This window comes from Eretmochelys imbricata, chromosome 1 (genome assembly GCF_965152235.1).
Source record: "Eretmochelys imbricata isolate rEreImb1 chromosome 1, rEreImb1.hap1, whole genome shotgun sequence".
NCBI lineage: Eukaryota > Metazoa > Chordata > Testudines > Cheloniidae > Eretmochelys > Eretmochelys imbricata.
Window position 1 is genome coordinate 153,070,137 of NC_135572.1, and position 17,935 is coordinate 153,088,071.

Here is a 17,935-nt window from a genome sequence, read left to right on the forward strand (position 1 = left end):
AGTAGCGGGGATGGGATGGGGTCGGGATGGCATAGACTCATAGATCATAGTCTTTAAGGTCAGAAGGGACCATCACGATCATTTATCTAGTCCAATCTCCTGCACATTGCTGGCCACTGAACCTCACCAATCCACTTCTGTAACAGACCCCTAACCTCTGGCTGAGTTACTGAAGTCCTCAAATCATGATTTAAAGACTTCAAGTTACAGAGAATCCACCATTTACACTAATTTAAACCTGCAAGTGACCCGTGCCCCATGCTGCAGAGGAAGGCAAAAACCCCAAAGGGTCTCTGCCAATCTAACTGGGGGAAAATTCCTTTCCAACCCCAAATATGGTGATCAGTTAGACCCGGAGCATGTGGGCAAGACCCTCCAGCCAGACACCTGGGAAAGAATTATCTGTAATAAGAGCCCTCCCCATCTAGTGTCCCATCACCAGCCACTGGAGATATTTGCTGCTAGCAGTCACAGATCAGCTACATGCTATTATAGACAGTCTCATCATACCATCCCCTCCATAAACTTATCAAGCTCAGTCATGAAACCTGTTCCAGAACTTCACTCCTCTGAGATAAAGGAACCATAGCCTCTGCTTTTGAGTGTCTCTTCTTCATTTAGTGCCTTTTTTGGTTTTAGGATGGAAATAGGTTCATCAATAGGCTTCCAACATGGCCTGTGATGCACCGAAAGGTTCTAAGCTTGTCTTGCTGAGCCAATCGACCATGACTTTCCTTTTTGGTGTAGAATCTTGAGTAGAGCAACAGCTTCTGCATAGGATATGAACTAGACTACTTTTCTCAGAAGTGCTGAAGGTTTTCTGCCTTCTTAGCAGGCAAATATACGCTATGTTTCTGAAGAATCATCAGCTGGAAATGGAGATGGTGCTTGATGCTCCATGTCACCTCCTTGAGCCACATCCCAACCCTCAAAGTCACATAAGTGTCCAGATATGTTCCCCCTACATGGAGTCTGGTATCTATACTTTGCTTCTATGTTTCTCTGGACCTAATACCACACAGCTGTTAAGTAATAGTAAGAATGAATTCACCAAGAGATGCTAGTACTGAACTGTACCAAGATCTCTATATACTGATTTGCTGCAGTTGCTCACTGGAATTGAAACAAGGATTGTGCTGGATATACATATGAGACCAACTAGCTCAGGAGCCAAGTCAGAGATTTTTTCTGAGGAGAGCGTGTGCTCACGTTTGAAAATCAGACACAATCTTCCTCCCTCTCCTCTTTTGAAATAACTACTGTTTTGGAAATGATTATTGTTTTGACAATAACTTAGATACTAGAGTTTTCTAAAGGCCATAATTGGTCCTTTCACTTGTTCGCGCAAATCAATGTTTCTGAAGGCTTTCAGTGATGGCTGCGGGGCTCTGTGTAATGATGAGAAGGCTGTCCAGACAAGGATATCCCTTTCACTTGCAGGGAGGGATGATATGGTATTTATGAATACCCATGTAGAAGTTACAAACCAAAGAGGGAGTACTCTATTGAAAATATTTCTTATAGCAGAAGCTGAAGTATCTCCAGTAGTTCTCCAGGAGGTTTATTTTCATATTCTGAAGTTTTGGGAAAATAATGTATAATTGATTTCAGTATTTCCACCTACAATATTACACTCCTTTATGAACTCATTGAGAGACCTGAGATCTAAAGTGGCCTACATGTCACTGTTTCTCTTTGTACCACAAAAAGAATAATTTGAAGAGTGTCTCACTGGAAGAAAGGAGCGACTTTTTCCCTTCTCTAAAGCCCCAGGGACTGCTTCGTCTCAGTGCTTCCCAAAGAGCTTCCCAACAAAATATTTGGAAGGATATTAGATGCTAGCACACAATTCCAATTTCATTAAGTGGAGCCACAGTTGTTCCTGAGACACATCTTTGGAAGTTCTGAATATACAGCAAGTCAGAATCAGGTGAGACATCATGCACTGAAAAAATTGCTAGGGAAGCCTAGTTTAAAGCACATTCTTTGTGGTGGGTTTTGGAAAGGTTGGGATGGGTGGGGCGGATGTTTATGCACGCTTACAACGGCCTTCCAGTTGAGCACAGACCTTCACAATAAGAGACTACAGCCAATATTCTCAGGCTACTGTATCCACATTTAGCCTGAGTGATGATCTTATTCTCCTGTCTGTGGATTTGACAGAAGTACTCCCTTGGCTGGTATGACTATGCCCTTTACTAAGAAGGCTGCAGCAGGCTTAACCTTAGGCAGATTAATGAAGACCTCTTAGTCCTTACCTACAAGTAGGTTTTAATCACACCCCCATAAACCAGGTGAAGAATTACACCATTCTTCAACTTTGCAACATGGGTTTTTTAATTTGTTTTGTGTTTCAATTGCTTAAAACACAAGCACCTACAAAGTTAGGCCTCCCATTCATGCTTACTTCTGCGAAGCTTAGTTAAGACAGTGAGGTATCTTGTTCATAACCACAGCTCTAGAGATGTGTCCATCTCTTTAGAGGATCTAGAGAGCAGACTCTCTCATGAGAGGTTTTAAGACGGTGAACAACATTCTTCACCAGTCCCTGAGCCAAAACAGAGAAGGGGAGGGGGCGCTGTGAGGACAGTTACTAAGGAGATTGAAAGGACAGTCTGAAGGCATATATCCTGCATGTCTTACTAAAGGAAAAGAGTAGCTACTTTATGACCTCATGTCACACCCCTGGAGGCAGGAAGGGGAATGATGGTAGGTCCATCTTCTAGGAAAGGTGATCTAAAATGCTTCACTCTATATTCCCTGCTGCTGGATCTAGGCTAAGTGGGGACTGACTTGGATCTCCTGGAGACAAATTACTCTTTGGCACCTTGCATAGCAGCTAAGGTCATGCAGGCAAAATAGCTCGTGGGAAGGGAAAATACCTTGCGGCCTTCTCAACCACCTCAGCATGGACCTTGCCAGGCTGGGAGGAGGAATTTCTTTACCCTGCTCACTACAGGAAGAACTTTTGCCTTCTGCCAAGATTCAGGAGGCTCCGGTGAAACTTTCCTGCTTGCTCTGCAAGCTGTGGGAATGGGGTCCCATGCCTAGGGAAGACGCAGGGGGACTTTGAAATAAAATTTAGCCCCAGTTCCATGCCACTGATTCTGGTTTTGTCTCAGTGAAGGGAGTTTTCACGTGGCTGTTTATCTCTCTTTGCATAGGCTTCAACCACACACTGACTAGAAGCCAAGTTTTAATGCAGCCTGCTGAACTATCTCCACATGGCCTTTCCCATACACCAGCTGAGAGTTCAGTTCCTGGGACCTGCTGTGTGTGCCTGCCATTTCTGAAGCTGGAGGAGAGGTGCTATCCTTCAAATCCTCCTCAGAAAGTCAAGATTTTTTTTTTTTTTAGTTTACAGTTTTGAGAAGACAAACTTTAAAACCAATGAGGAAACAGAGACATTTAGTTGAAAAATCTTTTTAAAATCCCGTGAAAGCTCTGCTACTAAGGGGCCCCTGAAGTCTGTTTTGTATGCCACCTAGAAGCAGAGAATTCTGGGGATTTCTTCCTGAGGGCTGGTCCTAAGCCTAGGCTCAGAGCAAAGATCTGGTGTCTCCACAGTTACCATGGAGAAGACTGACAGAGGAGACTGAGAATGAGGCACTTAGCTATGTGCTCTTTCCGTGGCCCAGCTCCTCCTAATAAGCAGGAATAAGTTGGCAGTGACTCAGCTGTCCTCTCAATAATGCAGGAACAGGTTCCCTCACAACTGTCCAGCTCATCACCTTAGGGTGTCCAACACTCTGCCAGTGTTGTACAGGCTCAATCCCAACAATCTCCAACATTACCTTCAAAGTCAGCAATTCAGAAAAGTTTACCAATTACTGTGCTATTTCACACCTAAGGACACAAGTGAATAGAAGGAAAAGCAAGTATATTTGTGGACACAGATTCCCAGCATTATATGAAGCAAAAGGCTATGCAGACAGAAAATCATCTGTGCCTGCAAAATTTCTAAAAGGCAGAAGTATACAGTGAATTCTGCTTTGTCATGCACACTATCCCTTGGTGAAATGTTTGAAAAGTAATCAAGTTAGTTCTAAATGTTTTGGCTACACTGCAGTTTTAAAGATTGTTCTTTAGAGATGTTTATGCAGCTGTATTTGTTTTACAATTTCACATAGCAGATAAATTAGTCATTTTTTGTTTACCTCCAGTTTATTAAGAACGATTTGCAAACTCAGATGTCGCCTTTTTCATATCAGGCTTTTAAATTTAAGGTTTCACCTTTTAAAGAAATCAGAAACTAGATCCAATGGGTCAGACCTTCCTTTGCAATAGACCCCCCCTGTGAGGTAACTCGGTGGTGCAAAAGGGCCAGAAAGTTTCCCTAAATAGGTGGTTGGGGATTACCCCACTGTGGGTGAATGTAGAGCTGGCAAAGCTCCTCCCTGTCTTCCAAGTGTGTGTGGTAGGAGGGGATACAGCCAGAACATCCCCAACAATCTGGCATTCACAGTCCAGTGTAACAGACCCAAATAGGCCTTTACAAGCAGCATATTTAAAGCTGGCTGCTCTAGATTACATCAAAGGGCCAAACCAACCCAGCAGCCCCTGGGACAGGGGAGGTGAGTGGTGGTATAAAGCTACCTTTGCTCTTTCCACCCCCTAACACACAAACCTTGTGTCCTGTGCAGAGTACCGCTCAAGCAAACTGAAGGATTGGAGTTTATGCTATAATCTAATTAGGATGTGGCCAGTAGGCTAATGGTTCTTGAGAGACTTTTGCAGGTCAGATTTTTTCCCCCCAGATTCTCAGGGGAATAAACTTCTTTTAAAGCTTCATAAATACTGAGAAGTCATGGCCCTTTGCATGGGTGCAATGTGGGTTGAGTGTGGACAGGTTGAGAGTTTTAGAGACACCCACTAATTCCCATGCAGCAGCTGAGCAGAATATATACTTAGCAAGACCCTGAGTACTAGGTGGGGCACCCAGACAGAGAAGCTGATAGGCCTCATGGGTACAAGGGATTGTGGTCAGCTGATGTGGGTGCACAGCCAGCGTGAAGGCTGCCTTCATAAGAAGGTCTGAGGGAAAATGAACACTAATTGTTTTATGAGCAGTGGTGAGGGGTGCTACAGAGTGCATTGCCCTAGACCATCCGACCCTGCTGAGGCAGGACTTCACAGGAATCCTCCACTTGGCAGATATTTTGTTGTTCTCCTCTCCACTGCACCTCAGAGATGGCAAGGACAGGATTTTACCCTCTGGGGGCTTGTCTCTATGGGAAAAATGCATCATGCTAATTAAAATGTGATAACACTTGTTCTAACAATATTAAATAAAGGTTTGGTAGAATTCATTTTTAATATAATTTTGATGGATAATATCCTTGTTTATTTTTATCAATTTAAATTTTCATAGTTGTGCAAGATTATAGGTTTTACCTTTTCTTTTTAACAATTGAAATTTTCACAGTTGTGGAAAATTATGGAGCTGTTGAGATTCAAAAAGTTAAAGCTTTATAACTGTCAAAACAAATATCACGTCAAAATATACAAAGTAAATATCCTTAGCTCAAACTCTGGTAAGTTCTCAAGCAGCATTTTTCTTACTTTGCCTATTTGTAGATTTCTATTATTATTGTTGATAGAAGTATTTTTTCATCAGTTTATGTAAGTATGGTGAAATTGATGTTTACTGACATTTACACACAAAAATCTAATCCTTCCAAGAGTAATTAAATATGACTTTGCCTTGAGTGTGGACAAGGACAGTCATTTAAAAAAAACGTATCTGACCACGGTTAACCCTTAGGGGATTAGATATATGTGGGTATCTTGATCTGTAGAACATTTCTTTAATACTGTTGTGCTTATTGCTCTGATCTTGGATTACTTAATGTGATGACTGGAGGTACTGCTTTCCTAAGCTCTTAGCAGTGCTAATAAATACATCTGGTTATCTCTTACTGAGCAACAGGGCAAGCTTAACATCTTAAAACCCAAATACTCTCAGCCATTTACCTTCAAAAATTGAGAGCCTTATTTAAATTTCTAACTATTAATATAGTAACTTTGTTAGCTTCAGCTATTCACCAGAAGTGGCAACAGTTTCAGCATCCACCACAGGAAAAGCTGTTCACAGAGTTTGATGACAAAACTACGTAAAAGCATGAGTTGAGCACTCTGATGGATTTAAGAGCTTATTCTTTCAGCTATAAATTATTAAGGTAGCTGTCAAGCTAGAACTTCCTTCTGTGTTTTCATGGACACAAAAGCCCCACTGCATACTTTAAAAAGAGTTCTGACAGTAAAATTTAGGGAACAATTACTAATTCTTGCTTAAGAGAGAAACTTTGAGTAAAATCAATCACTTTTATTCAAATGATTTGTTTTATTTTACTAAAAGATAATATAAAGCATTATCTGAAACCTGCTGATTGTGAGCACGTTTTATTAAAGGCTATATTTACACCGGCCTTCAGTTTGGACTATGGGGGCATGAAGAGCAATGTTGCACCAAAGTGCTATGCTGTAACTCCCTCACGTGAACACTGCGGGCATGAATGAAAATGGTTCCTAGTTCGCATTAACATTAAAGAGGACTACATTAATGTGAACTAGGATCCTTTTAATTCATGCCCAGAGCATCCACATAGGGCAATTACACAACAGCACTTTGGGTACACACTGCTATTCATGCCCCCATAGTCCAAACTGCAAGGTAGTGAAGACAAGCCCAAATTGCATGTTCCTATCTCTGTTATTCCTGTTATTCTTTCTCCATTCCCTCCAACTGTTTGCAATGCCCACTTATTGCAACCTGTCCAACATTATAGTATAAACTCTTCAAGTCATATTTCTCCTTTTGTGTTTCTACAGTGGGCAGCACAATGGAGCTTTGATTTGATTGGGGCAGCTAGGTGCTAATGCCATACAGTTTGGCAGACGTACAGTTGCAGAGCCTGGGACAACTGGGGTAAAGGAGACAGACAAGTTGTGTCAGACCACCAGTCAAGGCTGCCTGCTATAGATGGTATCTGTTATATACAAACATATACTAGATATAGGGTAAAATTCCAAAATTGCCAAAGAGACATAGGAACATAAGTCTCAATGTCAAAAGTCACTTTCAGTGGGATTTATGTTCCTATGTCATTTTTGAATATGGAACTTAGGCTCTTAAATCTTAGGCACTTTTGAAAATTTTAGCCATAACATTGGTACATGGAGAAACACACATCATGCAAGCTACAAAGTATATCAGCCTGTCTGCTGTTCCCTCACAGGTACAGCTAAGAATACAGTAGATTCTTAAGCACCATCTACTGTTCATCTCCCTTATTGGAAACTAACTCATTTAACACATATTATACTTAACACAAAATACTAATTTGATAGGTAATCCAGCACTATTCTATCTACATTTTAATTGCACTTTTGTGTTTTACAATACCTATCCATCTACTTCTTACTTCCTTCTCATATCAGTTTTTCTTAGTAACTGGAAACATTTGTCCTGCAGTATCTCTTCTTTTACACTCTGTCTCAGATTAAATTAACCTTTGGAATTGATTGACAAATCTGAAATGGGTAATTATTCCTTATATCAATGCTTTGTCTTGAGCTTTCACTTCATGCGGGGAGCAGGGACATATGTATTGGACCAAGTTGTTTCTATATGGTAATACAGTTCGTCCTATGATTTAAGTGGGTTGGTAGATTGCTGCTGTGAATCTCCCCAAGGAAGGCTAAGTCTTTGCCATGTTGTCCAAGCAAAGCATAAACAACTACTGTACTTTTATAATTGTTTAAAAATTATAGTTGTTTGTAACACGTTTGTTTTAAGTATCTGCTTAATCCCTTTTATTTTACAAGCAATCTAAGTGGACGTTAACATCTTTTCTGCCAACAGTGAATCCAGGGAATTACCATCAGGTCTGAAAGATTTTTATTTACATATTCCCAGGGCAAGTCAGCATTAGAAATAGCTCAGGTAGGCTATGTCCTTAATTTACAAAACTGCATCTTCTGAAAGGAAGCAGGCTGTGTGGAAAGAGCAAAAAGATACAACTTAGATGGCCTCAGGCTTAACTGATCTTCTCACTAAAATGGACAACTGTAGAATTTGAAGCCAGTTTTAAGTAGCTTTGCAAAGCATCAAACAACAAACTTAACACTCTCACTTCTTCCAGACCACCTTAAATAGTAAAGTAAATATCTTTTAATCTTCAGTCATTTGGGAAAAGTCATACCAAAAGCAGCCCCAGACACAAAAATAAAATAGTCAGTCAAACTCGGATAGACTATTAAATCACAGTACACTTATGATATCAACTACTTAATGAATCTCCAGGAAATTAATTATTAATGCTAATTGACACTGGAGAGACTAGCTTAGGAACATTAGCCTAGCTTTCTGGCTGTAATTTGTATACGTTTCCCAAATGCTTGAAGAAGGAAACTTTAAACATCATGCCATGCAGCTTCCACAAATTTCTCAACTGAGTAGTGGACAGATGCAATGTTTTCACTGGTATCGTGCCTTGGAAACAGTGAAATTATTATTCCTTTCACTTTTTTCTAAACATTAGATATTCTGGCCTAAATTTTCAAAGTGATTAGTGATTTTGGGTGCCTCTGTTTTTTTATATCTAAGATGAAACATCTTAAAAAGGTCTGATTTTCAATGGATGAGTGCTCAACACTTTATGAACATGAGGCTTATTTATGGTCTTTCAAGTGCTGAGTGGCCGAACCAAATAATCAATTATTCTTTCAGCTCTACTTGCTACTAGAGGGTCAGATGCTTTAAAAATGCACCTATCAACCCATTCAGTGAATTAAAAACCTTTAGGGTTTTAGTTTCTATATCTGCCTCAAGAGGTGAGATTAAAATCTTCTTCTGATCACCCCTGTAAGTGACCTGGCTATGTGGGAAAATCTGACTCTTCCAAGTTAGAAGTGCTTTTAATGTAAAGAAAAAACTTTTGTTTTTCTTTCTGGTTGAGTTCCTGGATCTGTATCCAAGCATTTCCCCTTCTTTTGATGGCAATTCAGAGCAAGATTTCAGAGCAGTCTTTACCTCCAACAATGCAACCGTTGCAATGTTTGCAGTAAATTATGAAGAGTCCTGTGAATTGCTCGAAAATGGTGATAATATTATTGTACATCCCTCATCTTCTATCCTATAGACAGAGACAGCCAGCATAGGACAAACTGCTTCATGATTTTGCCCACCAAGAAACTGAGCAAAAGATCCGTCAGCCAAGTTCTGTATGTAAACCCCAGTCCATGCATTTTCCACCAGTTTTCTCTCTCCCCCCCATTGGGTCTGGAAACAAACATTTTGCCTCATTGGTCATAACCAGCTCTTATTTTTCTTTGTCTTTCTTTTATTCCAACTCTCCAACAGCAGACAAGGGGGACAAGAAGGATCAAAGTGCCACACTGAAAGGAAAAGGAGAAGAGAACAGGCAGCAGAGATATAAGCTCTCCCAGTAAATCCTTGCTTCAAATACAGACCCCAACAACTAGTAGTCTAGTAGCACCCCCTCCAATCTGTCACGGAGATAAGGCTGGGACTCTTTTCCTTCCCTGCCTGGAATACTGCAAGCTCCTCAAGACTCTGTGCTTTCAACTTGGATTCCCCAAGCTGCTCCTGCCACAGTGAGCCCTACTCACAGTAAGCCTGTCCTCCTGCTGGACTGCTTCATTCCTATACCTTTTGTCGCACATGTACGCACACACAGTTCTTCTCTATTGGTGATTTCTCTCTACTGCTGGCATTTTTAAACAAACTTGAATTGTGTCTGCTCCTATGTTGTGCTCTGTGGGACCCCACTGAACAGCTCACATAGCACCTTCCAAATCCTTCCCCCCCCCCCCCACATTCCCAGACATCTGTCTTGATTGGCCTTTGTAGCAACGGCCCTCGTTTCCTCTTTCTAGTGTCATCCCTCCACCCCATAAGCTGTGCAGGTCCTAACCAGTCTGAGCCCGAAGATATGATCTGGGCAATTTTTGCCTCTATCCTTTAAGAGGGCCCTTCTTCCAAATGCAGATTCTTCAGACTCACAGACCTACACACACACCAGAAGGGATGCCGCAGTTCCTTCAGTTCACTCCTAAACGTCCTTCCCACCAGGTTGACTTTCTTGGAGATGATTTCTAGCTTGATATTACTGTGGTACAGAAAGAAGGATTTCTCCCAAACCACTGAAGGCTCAGGATCCCAAGGCTGAGTCCATTATCTTTTATATCCTTGCAACTGTTTAGAGTAAAGAACCCTGGAAAAATCATGGAGCAGGTCCTCAAGGGATCAATTTTGAAGCACTTCACGGACAGGAAAGTGATCAGGAACAGTCAGCATGGATTCACCAAGGGCAAGTCATGCCTGACTAACCTAATTGCCTTCTCTGATGAGATAACTAGCTCTGTGGATGAGGAGAAAGCAGTGGACGTGTTATTCCTTGACTTTAGCAAAGCTTTTGATATGGTCTCCCACAAAATTCTTGCCAGCAAGTTAAAGAAGTATGGGCTGGATGAATGGACTATAAGGCAGATAGAAAGCTGGCTAGATCGTCGGGCTCAACGGGTAGTGATCAATGGCTCCATGTCTAGTTGGCAGCCGGTATCAAGCAGAGTGCCCCAACGGTCGGTCTTGGGGCTGGTTTTGTTCAATATCTTCATTAATGATCTGGAGGATGGCGTGGATTGCACCCTCAGCAAGTTTGCACATGACACTAAACTGGGAGGAGTGGTAGATACACTGGAGGGTAGGGATAGGATACAGAGGGACCTAGACAAATTAGAGGCCAAGAGAAATCGGATGAGGTTCAACAAGGACAAGTGCAGAGTCCTGCACTTAGGAAGGAAGAATCCCATGTACTGCTACAGATTAGGGACTGAGTGGCTAGGCAGCAGGTTCTGCAGAAGAGGCTGGGATGATTTAGCTGGGGATTAGTCCTGCTTTGAGCAGGAGGTTGGACTAGATGACCTCTTGAGGTCCCTTCCAACCCTGATATTCTATGATTCTATAACCCTTAGGTAAAATCCAGGGATCTGGAGTGGAATTTTCAAACACACCTCAGATATATAGGAGCACAAGTCCTATTGACTTCCAACTAGATGCGAGTTCCTAAGTCACACAGGTACCTTTGAAAATTCTACCCTTGATGTTTAAATGGACTACTTTAAAATGTAGTTTGCCTTCCCCCTGCACTCTGCCATCTGGGATATACTCCAATTTTATTGCAGAGAGAACAATAAACGTACCCGATTTTAAATTCTATTGTTTTAAGATGTGTCAGATGAGTCGAGCCTGAGGCAGCTGCTTGATAAAACACAAATACATTCTTTAAACCTCTAATAATTTTGGTTTTAAATATATCCAACCTCTGCCAAGGTGGTTCACAATTCTGGGCTAATATGGGATCCATGCCTGCTCCTGGGTTGCCAGGTGATGCTATTACAAAGTGACTTTTATCATCTACAGTTGACCTGGAAGTGGTGAACATTCCTCTCCAATGTCATAGAGATCCACGCCCTTCTAGCCACAGGATTTTTTGATTAATACAATGTGTCCTATTTGAAGCTACCTTTGATAAGCACCTGGAAGCTAAAAGCATGGACCACAGAGAATCATCACTTTAGTAGGGTATCAGTTACATTCTGAGTATGTAACGAATGATTTATGCTCTGCATTTTCTACTTGTCCATTTCCAGGTGCAGTTCAGAATATTGGTTACAGTCTATAAAGCCTTACATAATCTGGGACACAGTATGGCAGTGGAGGGCTCATAGGCAGGAAAGCAATCACAACTGAGGGCAAACATGGCTGATCTTTCTCCAAGAGGGAATATGCCAATCTTCACGGTTCAATATAAAATTCTGGTTATTCAGAAGTCTGATATCTAGGTCTCCAACAACAAGGAATGGGTTCTTGAGATTCTGTTGTTGTTAAGTATCCGAGGTGTGTTTGAAAATTCTACTCCAGATCCCTGGATTTTATGTAAGTGTTCTTTACTCTAAACGATTGCAAGGATATAAAAGATAATGGACTCAGCCTTGGGATCCTGAGCATAAAATTCCTAATTAAGGATGCAATGGGAACGGTTACAAATCTCTAAATGAAACAGTGATCAAGCATACTTGTTTTGTCTTTTTGCTATAGACTAATAATAATCTATGAAGTTCTCAGCAGTACAAATTAGTTTTTCTGAAACAAAAATACCCATACCTCATCCAAATATTTTCACATACAAAAGCCTAGGTTTAAGTGTACAATCACATTCTGGGCTCGGTGAGCGTCTCCAAATCAAGAACATATTGCAAAATGTAACTCAGGATAACACTGGAGATTTCCAAATTGCACAATCAAAACATTTGGCTCAGTTGCTCACATACTGCCATGATCCCAAACATTCATATATTTGCACTGCACTGCTAGAAATGAATTTCAAAAGAGACAGTTTGTTAGTGTACATCAGCTTCTGTACATTCCATTAAAATGTACAGATCTCACAACTGACTAGATTGTTAGGTGTTCACGCAATTTGCTATATATGGGGTCGATCCTATACCAAATTTAGTCAATGGCAATGCTGTCACTGACTTCAGTGGATGCAGAATCAGACTCTAGGTGCATTTCCAATGTAGCAGCAGTATGTTAAACAGATGTCAGGATAGTTTTATTTGATATTTATTCTAAAATTAGAAATAATGTCACAAATTCTGTTGAAATCGTAACGAATAGTTCAAAACATATTTACAGCTTCAAAATGCATATTTCCATATTACCGCAGTCCCTTCTTATTTAGGTTTCCTATATATAAACATCAGGTATACAGCAAAAATCAAACTATACAAGATAAAACACCATTTTAGTGCAGACATCCTAAATCTTGGGGCAAAGCCAAAAGAAATGCTGAAATTATTTCTTGTTGCGTCACAAAAATAGAATACTTTGCATATAAAATTATATCATTTGAAGTTCTCATACTGTATCACAGAAGAAGATTGTGGGCCAGAGTATGGTCCTGCATAAGTTAGGAAGGGAAGAAGGTGACAGTAATCAGCCATAAAGACTGCTCCAAGCTAGTTCTGGCCCGTAGAGCTGACCTGGCACAAAGTCAGGGGGACCGTATACATGGAATGCTTGCAAAAGGTGATCAAGCTGCCTTTTCATCATGTACTCTTCCTGAAGCCCCGTGAAGAATTCTGGGGCAGTCCAGCCACCATAGCTCCAGAGGCTTTTGCAGCAGCGTTTTCTTCAAATTCCCCAAATGCAGGCTGTGATTTGAAGTTAAAATCTAACTCTATGTAAAGTGAAACTTATTCAGACTGGGATTTCAAAGGAGCTTCAATGAGAGTTAATGGGGTTTGGGCTTGCTGAGGCCCCTTTGGAAATCCCACCTTTAATCTAACTAAAGCACTATCTGTCACATTAACTTTTATACATATCAATGCTTGCATATGCCATTTTAGAGGTTTTTATTGTGGGTTTGTCTGTCATTGGTTAACCGTGTCATTTACTGTGGCAGTTACCCAGTCTTTGACTGATTTCTTTCTTTAAAAGAAAAAGCAACTTTATCTACAGACTTCTCATGAGTAAAGCAACCCAGAAAGAGGCTGGAGTAGACTATACAAGGCTAAGAAGTAGGATATCATGATAACTTTAAAACAAAAGCCCAGACAGATGTAAGGCCGTCATGTCTAAGACAATTATCTGGCTTGTTTATGAAAATTAAAGCAATGAAAAAAGTATGGCTGTCAATCGCAGTTAATGCGCACAATTAACCCAAAAATTAATCACGATTAAAAGAATTATTCATGATTAATCACAGTTTTAATCGCATTGTTAAACAATAGAATACCAATTGAAATTTATTAAATATTTTGGATGTTTTTCTACATTTTCAAATATATTGTTTTCAATTACAACACAGAATACAAAGTTAACAACTCATTTTATATTATTTTTTATTACAAATATTTGCACTGTAGAAATGATAAACAAAAGAAACAGTATTTTTCAATTCACCTCATACAACTACTGTAGTGCAATCTCTTTATCGTGTAAATGTAGATTTTTTTTGCTACATAACTGCACTCAAAATCAATGAAAAATTTTAGATCCTACAAGTCCACTCAGTCCTGCTTCTCGTTCAGCCAATTGCTAAGACAAACAAGTGTGTTTACATTTACGGGAGATAATGCTGCGCACTTCTTATTTACAATCTCACCTGAAAGCGAGAACAGGCGTTCTAATGGGATTTTTGTAGCCAGCATTGCAAGGTATTTACATGCCAGATATACTAAACATTCATATGCCCCTTCATGCTTCAGCCACCATTCCAGAGGACATGCGTCCATGTGGAGGACACTTGTTAAAAAAATAATGTATTAAATAAATTTGTGACTGAACTCCTTGGGGGAGAATTACAAGTCTCCTGCTCTGTTTTACCCGCATTCTGCCATATATTTCATGTTATAGCAGTTTAGGGTGATGACCCAGCATGTTGTTTGTTTTAAGAAAACTTTCACTGCAGATTTGACAAAACGCAAAGAAGGTACCAATGTGAGATTTCTAATGATAGCTACAGCACTTGACCCAAGGTTTAAGAATCTCAAGTGCCTTCCAAAATCTGAGAGGGATGAGATGTGGAGCATGCTTTCAGAAGTCTTAAAAGAGCAACACTCAGATGCAGAAACTACAGAACCCCAACTACCAAAAAAGAAAATCTGCTGGTGGCATCTGACTCAGATGATGAAAATGAACATGCGTTGGTCTGCACTGCTTTACATTGTTATCGAGCAGAACCTGTCATCAGCATGGATACAAGTCCTCTGGAATCATGGTTGAAGCATGAAGGGACATATGAATCTTTAGTGCATCTGGCATGTAAATATCTTGCGACGCTGGCTAAAACAGTGCCATGAGAACACTTATTCTCATTTTCACGTGACATTGTGAACAAGAAGCAGGCAGCATTCTTTCCCACAAATGTAAACAAACTTGTTTGTCTGAGCAATTGGCTGAACAAGAAATAGAACTGAGTGGACTTGTAGGCTTTAAAGTTTTACACTGTTTTATTTTTGAATGCAGGGTTTTTTTGTACATAATTCTACATTTGTAAGTTCAACTTTCATGATAAAGAAATTGCACTACAGTACTTTTATTAGGTGAATTGAAAAATATTTCTTTTGTTTTTACAGTGCAAATATTTGTAATAAAAAATAAATGTAAAGTGAGTACTGTACATTTTGTATTCTGTGTTATAATTCAAATCAATATATTTGAAAATGTAGAAAACATCCAAAATATTTAAATATTTGGTATTCTATTATTAACAGTGTGATTAATCGCATGATTGATTTTTTTAATCACGCAATTAATCGTGATTAATGTTTGTAATTACTCGACAGCCCGAGAAAAAAGGAAAAGTAAGATGCTCAACTTTTGTTCTCTCTCTTTTGTATTTAAACAATGGTCCACAAGATATTCATGCAGTAGGAAAAACAAGGTACAAAATGTACTTACTATTCTTATGTACTTATCCAAGAATAACTAAGTTTTATTCACATGTTGAACCAACAAAAATAAAGTTCTGTTTATCTTAAAGTTTATAAATGTATAAACTGCTGGCAATTCTGAGGGTGAGGAATGTTGTGTCATGTGGCCTGAAGAGCCCAAAGAGTTATTTTAAATTCCTGATTGAAACAGAAACTAAAGCTAGCTACAATTTTTCAGCCAAGAGTGATTTAAGAAAAGAAAAGAAAGAAAAGAAACTAAAAAAACCCAGAAAAACAATTTTCTTTTTTTTAAAAAGATCATTCTTAAAGGCTCACTCATGACCAAAAAATTGTTGCTAAATTAATAGAGAAAAGAGAAAACAAAGTTAAGCACCTTCTTGGGCCATTTATTAACAATTTTACCCACAAACCTGTTTATGCTCCTCAATAAACAATACCTTGGGCATACTCAGTGGAGTCTATCTTGTGTCAGTGACAGTTGTCCAAATGACACATTACAGAAGCACTGCTCGTCATTCCATAGTAAAGGGTGAGTTTTGCTCTTAAGAATGAGAATTCAACTACATTATTACTATGAAAAATACAGCACATCCTCTTCAAAATTAGAGCATTTTTGTCTGGAAAAAAGGGTGGACTTAAGGAGCTAGCAACTTGTCTTCTCCTCAGACCTGGTGGAGGGGTTGTAGTTGTCCACACTGGAGTTGGAAGCACGCCTCCCAGCCTAGTGCATGAGCTGAGCTAGTACATTAAAAATGGCAATGTGGCTGTTAAGGGTGGGGCTCAATCTCAGACTCAAGAGCCTGAATGGCAATGCCCACACTGCTACTTTTAGCATGCTAGCTAGAGCATCACTAGCACGAGTCTGTCTACCCGGGATGAGAGACTCACTCCCCGCTTAAGTGTAGACAAACCCAAGACAGCCCCACAACCTGGGGCAACACATAAACTGTCTATGTTGAAAAGGACAGCAGCACAGAAGGCCCCAATATGGCATTCTACAGCCACCAAAAAGGGGGAAGCTGACATTTTAAAATGCCTCCTATAGCAGGGGTTCTCAACCTTTTTCTTTCTGAGGCCCCTCCCCGCCCCCATGCTATAAAAACCTCCACGGCCCACCTGTGCCACAACAGCTGTTTTTCTGCATATCCAGCAGATTAAAAGCCAGGGCTGGCATAAGGGGTAGCAAGCAGGGCAACTGTCTGTGGCCCCACACCACAGGGGACCCTGCAAAGCTGAGCTGCTTGGGCTTTGGCTTCAGCCCCACATCTTGGGCTTCAGCTTTCTACCCTGAGCTCCAGGGAGTCTAACGTTGGCCCTGCTCTCTGGTTTATTTTGGGGGACCCCCGAAACCTGCTTGTGGCCCCTGTGGCCCCTGAGAACTGCTGTCCTAAGGTATAGCAATTTGCCTTCATAAATGAGAAAAGCTGAAAAGAGTAAAATACATAAACATCTTCTCTAGTCTGTATGACATATTTTCCATGGTTTTGGTAATCGGCATTGACTGTAAAGTTTACTAAAAGGTAGAACTTTCTGAATAAATGACTATGTTTAAGTATATTGGCATTTTCAGATAAAGTCATGCCAAAACTTACTTTTGTTGAATTTAAATAAGTTTGGAAGTATGAAGGGATGACAACTCTTTCAAAATTTTCAGTCTGCTAAAGAGGATTTCAGAAGTACTGCTACAGTGCTGCTTAAGTCCTGCACATAAATCTTTGTGCATCCGCTAAGGAATACTTAACCCAGACTGAACTATCATAGTATTGCCAGGGAAATACTATACAACTGAATGACAGTATGAAACTTTGAGCAGGGCTCAGCAGGTGTCAGTTCCAGTTATGTTAATGAAGTTAGAAGTCGCACAAGAGCCCAGTAACGTTGGTGTGTTGTTCAGTTTATGTAACAGTTCCTTGGAAGACCCTTAGAAGTGCTGCAGCTTTAATGTGCTTATTCCCCTTCAAAAGGAGAGATCCACATAGCAATATTAAATCAGTTTCTTCGCTCTAATGCATCCCTATCCAGTCAGGCCCAGATGATGGCTGGTCAAAAAGAAGCTTCCCCCTCCCACCGCATGGTTGTACAAAAGCCATTCACAATAGTAATCCCTGCACTCCAAGGAGAAGAGATTATTTGCTCTTGCAGCTCCCCAAACCAGGGAGGAGATGAGGCCCCATGACTTAGCTTCCCTTCTCCCCCTGGAAGCCTTGGGAAGGGGCGGGGCGGGGCCAAGCACTACTCCTTCCTAATGGATGTAGAAAACTGTGTTCCCCACTTCAACAAGGTGGGGGACTCCACTTACACAGGCTGTGGCTTGAAAGCAACGTTCTAGCGGTCAGTGAAGAATCAGTTCCTGCCTGGATTTGGACTAGAGATCATTGGCCTCAAAAGCAATAGCTCATCGCCTAAACTAAAGAAGACTCTCCAGTATCTATCACCAGACATAACACAT

The 17,935-nt window shown here is 40.5% G+C and overlaps 2 protein-coding genes across 10 annotated transcripts in view; both read right to left on the reverse strand.

Annotated features, from left to right (window-relative positions):
• LOC144265033 (X-linked retinitis pigmentosa GTPase regulator-like) overlaps positions 1–17,935 on the reverse strand; it is a 103,823-nt gene that overhangs the window by 16,521 nt on the left and 69,367 nt on the right. The gene's annotated exons all lie outside the window — the stretch shown is intronic.
• LOC144257795 (uncharacterized) overlaps positions 1–17,935 on the reverse strand; it is a 29,104-nt gene that overhangs the window by 6,510 nt on the left and 4,659 nt on the right. The window lies entirely within an intron of this gene.